This window comes from Miniopterus natalensis, chromosome 18 (assembly GCF_054644295.1).
Source record: "Miniopterus natalensis isolate mMinNat1 chromosome 18, mMinNat1.hap1, whole genome shotgun sequence".
Lineage (NCBI taxonomy): Eukaryota > Metazoa > Chordata > Mammalia > Chiroptera > Miniopteridae > Miniopterus > Miniopterus natalensis.
This window is the reverse complement of record NC_142098.1, coordinates 4,295,101-4,305,893: the sequence shown is the minus strand read 5'-3', so window position 1 is coordinate 4,305,893 and position 10,793 is coordinate 4,295,101.

Genomic DNA, 10,793 nt, shown 5'->3' with positions numbered 1-10,793 from the left:
AAATGGTTGGTTAATTCTTCTCTCTGCCAGAGCTATGAGGGGATTTTTAGCTTGATTCTGAGCCGTGGAACCTGGTAGGATCCTAGGAGTACCTATGAAAGTTTGCCCTCTGTTCACCACGACTGCAGCCCCAGGCGTTTCTCACTCTCACACTAGTCCCTGCGGCGTCTAGCAGGTGTCAGAACCACCACCATGGAGGTGTTCCTGTCTCTTAGTGGCTTCAGAGGTTTCTGCTCCAAGTAAGAGACCATTCCTGCAATGCTCTGTATTGCACATCTCCAGATTTCACGGTGGCAGTTTGCCCCACAGCCTCAATTCTTTGATAGGTCCAAGAGGAGTCGTTGAGTTTTTAGTTTCTTTAGCTGTTTTCTTGTAAGAATGGGAGCAATGACAACTGAAACCGGAAGTCTCATTATAGACCATCATATCCACAAAATCTTGTCATAACAATACCTAGATGAATATTTAAAACTGGAGACTGTAGCCTAGTCAGGTGACACACAGAGCACAGTCTGCCCTTGTCTGGCTCCCCTTGCCCTCAAGCCCTTCTTACTCTCAGACAAAGGCGTCCTCCTGACACTGCCGTCGCTGCCCTTCATGCGGCTGAGAACATGCCCACAGAGCGTGCAGTCCTTGGGTCATCTCATTAAATCCTGTGACATACAGTTAACTGTGATGAATACCACCCATGTTAGAGGTGGTAAGGGGATAAAGGGGGGAAGGAAACAATGGCCCTACGCCTTCGGATGCCTGCCGTTGCGTACACTAAGGCAATTCTTTATAACAGGCCAAGGCAAGTCTCGGCTTCATTTGGTGTAGTCGTAACATTTGAGCCTGTGGGTCAGCTGACCAGCCAAATTATTAGATCCTTTCTAAACCTCTCGAGTTAAAAATTTAATTCAGAATCTCAATATATTCAGCCCGACCCAGCTTTATATTTCTACCATGATCCTACACCCTTAAGATCCATTCCCACATATAGCCCATATTTTACATCTGTTGTAATTGAAAAACTCACACAAGTCTTTTGGTGTGTGATGCACTTGTGTAGGTCGCACTTTGTAACTCATCCTTTCCTGAGAGTTCTTACCATGCCCTCATCTTTTTTTAAAATATGTCTCATTTGTTATTTTTTTAATTTATTGATTTTAGAGAGGGGAAGAGAGAGGAATGTTGGTTTTTGCTGTCCCACTTGTTCATGCATCATTGGTTGGTTCTTGTATGTGCCCTGACCAGGGGATCAAACCCACAACCTTGGTGTATCGGTAGGAAGCTCTAACCAACTGAGCTACCTGGCCAGGGTGCCTTCATCTTTCACTCCCAGCTTTGACTGCATCCCTAAACCACATCTTCATTTGAAGTTTGAAAGTTTCCAATGAATCTACCTTTGCTTACGTTACAGTTCTTGGTTGTTGAAAAACATAGTTCTGAGCTTTTTGTCTTACACTTCCTCATTTGTGGCTTTTTTAACCCTGTCCTTTTCAATTTATGGGCATTCATGGCCCTTCTCTCTAGCTTGAAGCTGAAAGACTGTCTCTAGACTCTCTCCCTTACCAGACCAGTTTTCAACTTTCTAGGATGGAGAACCCAGTTGTTTCAGATTGATCAGGAACCTACTCTTATGTCAGTTGGTCCTGATCAGGATCCTATAGTACAAACGTGGCTGCTGGAGTGTACTGATGTAGACTGTGTTAGGGACATTCTGGAAAAGGCAGAATGTTTACTAGCCAGGTACTCACCCAAGACATCGGGAAAAGTCCTGATGTCCTTGTAAACAAGATGGAGGGAGCTGGGTGCAACTGTAAGCAGTTGAACAGCAGGTGCAGAGAGGGCGGACCAGTGTTAGCATGGGGGCGGGCATTAGTGCTGAGCTGCAGGCCAGTCCCTCCTGCCCTGATGACTCAGATGGGTTACCCCTAGAGTTCAAGTGCCCAGAGGCCAGAGGATGTATGGTCCTGGCTCCCTTGGTGAGATCAGGCCACATCAACAAAGCGGTATCATTTGTTATTTCCTGGCCATTGGTTCCCCTTCCTGAGTATACCACCCCCAGTCTTGGGATGCTAAGTCCAAGAGCTCCCATGAGAGCTCCCCTGGGAATGTGTGTTGGGAAGATGGGGGGGTGGCTGGCTTCATCCATCTCTCCCCTCCCCTTCCAGCCTTTTTTCTCTTCTGAACCTCCATTTAGTGAGCACTGGACTTTGGAGTTTATCTGTTCTTTCATATTTTCTCTCCTTGTCCTGTGCTCTGGTAGATTTTTCTCTATTTTAGCTTAGGATTCTTCTTTAACATTTTGTTTCAATTATCCTATTACATATCTCTAATTGCTTCTCTGATCTCTGATTATTTTTTTTTTTTCAAATCTGCCTCTTCTGGTTCTATAAAATCTTTCTAAAATCTCCTAGAGCCAAGTTTTCTTCTATTTCCTGATCATCTTTGTTTCCACCAGAATTTTTTACATCTATATATCTTGGTCTTTCTTTCTCAAGCTGCTGGATCCCCTAATATATATATATATATATTTATTTTTTTTAAATATATCTTTATTGATTTCAGAGAGAGAGAGAAACATCAATGATGAGAGAGTCACTGATCGGCTGTCTAGCCCGCAACCCGGGCATGTGCCCTGACTGGGAATAGAACCCCGATCACCTGGATCCTAGGTCGACGTTCAACCGCTGAGCCACGCCCAGCCGGGCTGGATCCCCTAATATCTTGATCTTTGGCCTTATTTAAGAAAAAAGGCCATGGAACCAGGGTGGCATCTCCCCAGTGACAGTTCTGAGTGCTCTGGACGCCAATCCGGAAGATGAGTGCGAACTCATTTTTACGCCCTAGGCCACCGGATTGCCAGAATGAGAACTTTACTGTGAGACATCGAGGTGATGACTAAAAAGCATTAGATTCTCCAATGTGGCTGTTTAGCGGCTTTAGAGGAGCACTGTCAGGGACTTGTTTATTTTTGCTTGAGGGTAAATGCCAGCTGCCTGTACTTGAGGGACGGGGGTGGTTAAGTGGGTGGTAGGGCAGAGCAGGTGGGGACAGTCGAGCCATCTGTCTAGGCTACCTCAGGCTGAGGGACAGTCCTCTGCGGCCCTCATACCTTCTCCCGCTGTCTCTAAGGTGTCCTTTATCTGTTGACTTTCTCCCATCAGCTTCCTGGCCTCCAGATCTGTCAGCCCTCTCATCCTACTTGACATTTACCGTGTTCTCCCTTCAGGCTGGCTTCGTTCCTTGGTGTACCTCTGTACCTTTAACACAAAGCGTTAAAGCAGAGAGAAAGGTTAAGGAATGCCCAGCCGGCGTGGCTCAGTGGTTGAGCATCGACCTAGGATCCAGGAGATCGTGGTTTGATTCGCAGGCTCAATCCCCAGTAGGGGCCGTGCAGGAGGCAGCTGACCAATGATTCTCTCTCATCGTTGATGTTTCTCTCTCTCCCTCTCCCTCTGCCTTCCTCTCTCTGAAATCAATAAAGATATATTTAAAAAAAAAAAAAAAGGTTAAAGAACAGCAAGCACGCAGTTACTGACATCCCACAAGTGACATTTCTAACAAAACTGTAAATATTTCATTAAAATAAATTATTTTTTATTGATTAAAAAGTATACAAGTAATACATAAAAACATACTCCTTATGAAAATGCAAATGTAAGTGTGTGTGGACTGCAGGGGAGCTGACTTTTTCATTTACTTGCTATGTTCCATCCAGTTAGGTCTCTGAGTTAAGTCCACTGAGACTCTCTACAGATACGACAAGGATTTCTCAGTTTGGGTGGAACACACACTAAGGGTCAATGAAACAGATTAGTAGTAGATTTTGTCTTTTTAGAAAAAACTTGCACACTGAAATGTTAGCCAGGAGGGCACAGAATGATAGCTCTACATCTACTGCCTTGAAAAGTTACCCAACGTATATGGTCAAGTTAAAGTTCACAAAGCAACACGTCAAAAGTTGATCGTGTCTAAATTTAAAAGGTGGGCAGTTGATAACCAGATGCACAGGCACAGATATGTAAATCTATCAGCAATATCGAGGCTATATACCCAATTAGTAACTGCCCTTGCCTCCTGGGAATGGAGCAGATGTCTAAGGGTCGTTTCCCCATGTGGCTGAGCTGCAGGGGGACAGGGAGTTAGCCTTTGATCTGTTTCCATTTGTTCACCCAGCTCCCAGATGCCTTCCTGTGGCCTAGTGATGGAGGAGTTAGCAGCATGGCCTGGAGTGGCTCTCGGTGGCCCCGGGCCAGCTGACACACGCCACTTAGGGTTTCCAAGCAGCCAAGCTGTCCCCACTCACGCAGGGCTGATGCAGTTGTGGCTAAATGCGGTGTGGCCGGGGCCCCTGGCCAGCTTCAGGGCAGGAAATAGAATGCCACCTCCATCACCAGGGAAACAATGGTCTGCGTGCCGGGTTTAAAACGGGCAAGAGAAGCTCAGAGGCACGGTCCGCGGAGAAAGGGAGGAAGGAAGAGCAGAGGGCAGCTTGCGTGGATTTTGTCTTGGTTGTAACTGTTGACAAGCCACTGCACTGCCCCCATGTTTAAGTTGATCTGTGTGTAAGATGGAGGTAACGATACTTGGACATCTCACTGGGGACTTACGCAAGGATTTCTGACACCGTTGGGATCCATGGATAGAAGGTGGTATGTAAGTGCACATGGTAAACGTCCTGTGTGTGTGTTCAGCAGGTGCGTGAGGGGCATGCAGATTATCTGGAAAAGTTTGAGAGTCTGGTCAAAACCAAACAATGGTGACAACGAACACTTTTCAGTGCATGGATTTGCCTTTGGTTTTGTGCAGGTTTGGGGGAGTCACACGTGTAATCCAGACTTGAGAACTGCTTTCAGACCTGCTCTGGTTAGCAGTGAGGCGCGTTACGTCACTGCAGAATGCCGAAGTTGGGGAGCGTTCCCAACTGTTTGCCAGCTTCGCTCTAAAAAGTTCCCCAGTTCCACCCAATTCCACCGTGAAGCTTCTGAGTTGCATGTGGAGTCCGGCAGATTTGTTTTCAAGTTGGATGGGGGCAAAATCTCCTTTAAAAACAAAGTGCAAAGAGGAATCATTGTTCCCCTGTATTTTGCTATTTCTGTGGAGCCCTGAGTCGGGTGTGCGCCTGCGTTCTGTTCACTTCAGGCTGAGGTGGTTAGACGTCGTTTTCTGTCAGCTGGGGTCCTGAAGGAGCCTGTTGCTCTCTTGGTTCATTCAACCTCTCAGGCACATGCTGTCTGTCTGGAATAATTCCCTGGATCTGGGCGACTGGTGACCGCTACAGAAAAGCATACTTGTTTAATAACGCAAATAATACACATTAAAAAAATTAGAATAATTATATAAGTAAACTATAGAAAATAAGGATCACCGGCAATTCTCTCGTGCAGAATTAGCCATGCTGGCATCTATGTATATTTTAAACAAAACCGGGATCCTATTGTATGCACTTGTTTTGCGACCTGCTTTTGGGGTGAGGTCTTCTGTTGCGTGGGGGGGATCCTGCTGCTGCTGTAGGCATGTGAGGGTGGAATGAGGGCCTTAAGCTGCAGCCAGCACTTGTAACAGAACTTTCCAGGAGTCTTCTCTCAGATGCCTCCACTTCCTTAGCGCTCTGTGTTTTGGCAACAGCACCCATCCCAGAGCTGGTAAACACTTGCTGGCACCGTATTCTGTGTGGAGGACGGTCGGTGCGTCCCCACCCATTTGTACCCACTGTCAGGTTCGCCCCCCCCATGCCAGCAGCCCGACTGCGGCGTCACTGCAGCGAGCGCAGCAGGCCTGCGCGCACCACCCAGCGCAGGAAATGTCTCCACCATCCCGAGGGGGCTCCGTGTCCCTGAGTCAGTGCCCTTGACCCCAGGCAATCATGTCATCCATTCTCAAACGCGAATTTCATCATGTTACTTCCCACCTAAGGACATTGTGTAGGATTACTGTCCCCATAGCCTGCTGCTTTGGGTCTGAAGGTCTCTGCCTGAATTTCCCGACCCACTCTCTGGAGGGTTCCGCCTGCTGAAACGTTTGGGCCTGCAGGGACCCGAGGCCAGCCTTTCCCAGGCTCCATGTGGAGCTTTGCTCACTGTGTCCTTACCAGAACTGCCATTGTTTTGGCCTCCCGAAGTCGCATCCATCTATCCAGGCTCAGCTCAAGTCCCACTTCCTCCCTCTTGGCCAAAAGGTTTTCCAATATCTTTACCTCCCTCCACACCCTGAATTAGTTGACCCCATGTAACTGGGTTTCTGCAAAGCCCCAGGGCCATGGATGCCCAGCCACTGCACCTTTCCTGCTCCCCACTCGGTGACCATTCTCTCCTGCAGCAGACAGTGCTGCAAACCCTCCCTTCTTTTCTCTCCTAATCTCAAACATCTCGGGCCTGCCTAGGTCTGCCTCCCCAACCCCAGACCCTGTTCCTCTCTGTCTCTCTCCCTCTCTCTTCCGGCTCTTGGTGCTTTACTACCCAGCTCAGCCGCATCCTTCCCCAGACCTCAGGTCCCACCAACCCATTTTTCAGATTTGACATAAAAAACGCCTGAGACCAGGCTCTGAAGGTAGGGATGGACCAAAGGGAGAGAATTGGAGCCCATGAAGATGGAATTCCTTTCAGACACGGGAGGGCTGGAATTGCTGGCATATGGCTCCCTTTTGCCCCTTGCCACCCACATCCTCAGACTGGCAGTCGGTGACAATCCCATGTTCTCCATTTTCCAGTGTGTTTTAACCTGGTGCCTGCCCAGACCTTCAGAGTTTCCCACAGCACAGGTAGAGGTCTGAGCTCCCCCCGAGAGTCAGCACAGTTGAGGGTGTAAATCAAACTTGTAGCTGGAGTGCCTTCCACAGGGTCTGCACAGTCAGGCTCAGAAAAGGAGCTAATATTGAAAGCCTGCAGCCCCTTCTCTGATTCCCATTGACCCGGCCAGGTGAGCTGAGGTCCCAAAGTTAATGTGTGTGTGTCTGTCTGTGTATGTGTTTCAGTGTGTATGGAGGGCCTGGCCTCCCCTGGGCACTCTGGGAAGATCTGGCCAGGGAGCCTCCCTAAGAGCAAGCACTCAGCTGGAGCTGGCATCTCACTCAGCTGCAGTCGTGGTCACCCCGTCCCTAACTAGAACGTCCCTGTCTTTGGGGCTGCTGTATGTCTTCATTGCTTCCGGAATAGTTTTACTTGAAGAGGCAATAGCTGGACCCTCCCAGCCTGGAGATAAATCACCAGGCTCCCAGGCCAGATGCAAGCAGCCCCAGTGAGGAAAAGCTGGGCCACCACCCCACCGTGTTGCTAGACAGGCCTCCTCCTGTCCCCAGGGCTGCCTGCAGCAAGGATTCCCAGCGCATCCCGTGGGCCCCTGCACCAGGCCTCTGGGGTTTGAACTCAGGTCAGCTTGGCCCTCAGGCCCCCTCTCTCGTCCCCTCCTCGGACCAGTTTGTTTCCCAACTGGACACTCTGCTAAGTGATGCAGGAAGTAGGCCCCCGGGAGCAGATACAGCCCAGCAGAGCAGATAACAAGCGCAGCCTCGGGCGCCTCGGGGCCGGGGGCAGGGTCAGAGATAAGCGGAAATGCCAGGCTTATCGAGGCTGCCTGAGTTCTAGAGAAATCATCCTTGGCTGGCCAGCCCACCTCACTCCCAGCACAGGGCTGCTGGGCATCTCCAGGCAGAGTAAACACAGAGTTGGCAGCGTCTCCGCAGCGGCAGGATGAGGACTCTGTGCCCTCCTCTGGCACTTCGCAGCCCCAGCACCAGGGGCCCGCAGCGGGCCTCAGGTTACACCCAGATATTTGCGGTAAGGGCGGCCTCTGGCCAGTCTGCTTTGAAGTGGGAGCCCAAGGGACAATTGTTAGGGTCACAGGACCAAGGGAGCGTGGGCAACATTTGTTCCCTAGACCTGGGTCCTCTTGGACCATGAAACTCAGCAGGAAGCTTTGGTTGCTGGGTCCGGGCTGGGATGGTCAGCTTGGGTCCTTCCCAGCTCATGAAGGGCGCTGTGGGCAGACAAGGCCCAGTGGAGCTGACCCCAGAGTTTGTTCTGGACCCCGCAAGGCTTGCCGGTGCTCTGGTTCATCTCTGGGGTCCTTGCCCGCGTTGGCTCAGTGATGGAGGACATGTCTGCACGTTCTGAGCACGCCTCAGCTAACGGGGCCTGCAAGGAAGGTGCCTGGGTGGCGGGTGCTGGGAGCTGAGTGAGGCTGGGGAAGGGAGCCCCTTCCTCCACCTGCACCGCAGTGACACCGCGTGCTCCTGGCTGGCCCTCTGGGCGGGCAGGGCTGGTGTCGTGCTTGTGTGAGTACTCAGACAGCCCTGCGGTTCTGAGCCCTTCACAGGCGAGGAGAGCCTTGTGCACAGAGGGTAAGTGCCAAGTGTGCAGCTGACCCAGAAAGTACGCCTTTCCCCCAGGCACGCGGCCTCCATCTCTCAGAAAGTTGTCACGGAATTTGATTTTGTTGACCAAGCCCTCCACTTCCCGTGTCGACGTTGGCCTCCCCGGGGTGCTGTGCCCTACACCTCTCCAGACCCGTTGGGTCCTGTTCCCCGGGGCAAACACGCACACTGCAGTCTTTAGCTGTTTCTCTGGTATTTGCCCCCGGGCTCCTCCTCGATTGTGTAGGTTATCCACGGACTCCCTCCCTGTTCAGAGAAATGAAGATTCATCTCTCACCCCTCCACGTTCCCTCCCCCATTCTCAGTCCACGTGTCACTGTTTTCACTTCATATTTACCTTATTATGGCATAGTATCGCTAAGATTATGTAATTGTTACTCACTGGAAAACCCATTATGTACTCTAATTTCATTCTTGCTTGGGAGATCCCGGATTTTCTTGGAGTCTCTGATTTCTTTTGTTCCCTTTGCCCTGTTTGCCAGCATCACAGGGGTAGCTAAATTTGAGCACTTACCGTGTGCCTCGTAAACCTTCTCGCGTAACCGTCCGACGCCACCACGCAGCGTCTGCATTGCTATTCTCATGTTACAGCCCAGGAAGCGCAGATCCGAGCTAAGCAAACCACCCACGAGTCTGCCTCCAGTAACCGGCAGAGGCAGGAATGAAACCCAGACAGTCTGACGCCCGGGGCCCTCCACGTTTTACTGCATGTCTTTAATTATATTACATCGTTTGCTGTCTTCTCCCCCCTGAAGTCCTCCCTTTTGTGGACTATCCATCCTTCTGCTTCAACTGTGGACTGAGGTCGAAGCTGCTATTTCCTGGAGCTCAGTTTTTCACTTGCTTAGTCCCTCATTTTGCTGGAGTATATCCTCGAAACAGCTTCCTTAGAAAGGGTACATACATGTTTCACATCTTCGCTGGTCTTAAAGCTCTTCATCCTGCCCTCTGACAATGGTGCAATGTCTTCAGAATTCTAAGGGGAAATGCTTTCTGTTTAAACATTTTGCATCTAACCTTGTCTTCCAGCATCCAGTTGCTGTTAGGATGAGAAGTCTGATGTCATGTTGATTTCAGTTCTTGGATATATGATTTTTTCTCTCTTAAATTTCAGAGAGACTTTAATCTTTATCCCTGTGCTCTAGAATTGCATAAAGCTGGTGAGTGTTTTAGGCTTGTTGACTGCTTGGCTTTGTTGAGGATGATTGTATGGACCCCCAAAGCCAACACGTAGAACTGTCTTAACGTGGACCATTTAGTCTCTCCAGATACAGTCCTCTGACCTCCAGGGAGGGTGGGGCCCTCCTCACCATGCCTGTGATGTGAAGAGGTGGGGGAGGAGGGGGTCACTACTCAGCCTTGCATTTCTGCTCCCCTCTTACACCATCTGGGGTCTCAGGGAAAGCTGGCTGTCACCAGAAAGGCCGGCAAAGAGTCTTGGGAATCAGTGCATGCTGATCCCAGCCCACAGCAAACAGAGGTCAGCCTGTGCTTTTTCAGGAGTGGATGGGCTGCCCTGTCCTCACCCAGAGCTCCAGCTGAGCTACCCTCAGGAGGCGCTGAGCCCGGCCAACCTGGGGTGCCTACCCTCTCTGGCCTTGCTTTCTCCCTCTGAGGGCCCTGAAGGAAATAGAGCTAGTCAGTGGCTCCCCAGCACCCCGGGGACTCTGTGGCAGCCCTGGCATCCCCACCTCACGTCAACTTGAGCATTTCCTTTTGTCAGCTTTATTTCATGATGCTCTGTTAAATTCCATTTGAAACAAGGGCTGCGCGGCCCAAACGCATGGAGCCCACAGGAAACACGGCCCCTTGGTCGTGAGGGCGTAACTGCATTGCTTCCGTACAGTCACTGTTGGGGGAGCAGGGGCCGCTGGCAGATGCGCCCCAGAAGGTGCTGTGAGGAACATGACCTGTGGGATGGCACTTAGCGAGTAGCCGAGCAGCCGAGTCCATTGTTCTTAACTTTCCATTTTTAGGTACAAGTGAGGAGTGAAGAGGGCCTGGTGTGGGAGGGACCTGCAGACTCACTCACAGGCCGCCTAACACATGTTTGGGATATCCGCAAAGTTGCAACACCAACATTTTTAAAATTAATTTGTTGATTGATTTTAGAGAGAGAGAGGAAGGGGTGTGAGAGAGACATCAATTTGTTGTTCCACTTACTGATGCATTCATTGGTTGAGTCTTGTATGTGCCCTGATCGGGGATCGAACCCACAACCTGGCGTATCGGGACAACGCTCCAACCAACTGAGCCACCCGGCCAAGGCCAGCATTTTGTTTTTAATTTGCAGAAGCACCTAATGTTTAATCACGGCATAAGTCGGGATAGCCTCACATTTCTTTTTGTAAATTGTGAATTCACTGGCTTTTCATTGTGAATTAGCTGTGTGTGTGGCGGGCGGAACCCCACTGCTCCTCAGCTGTCGGGCCCC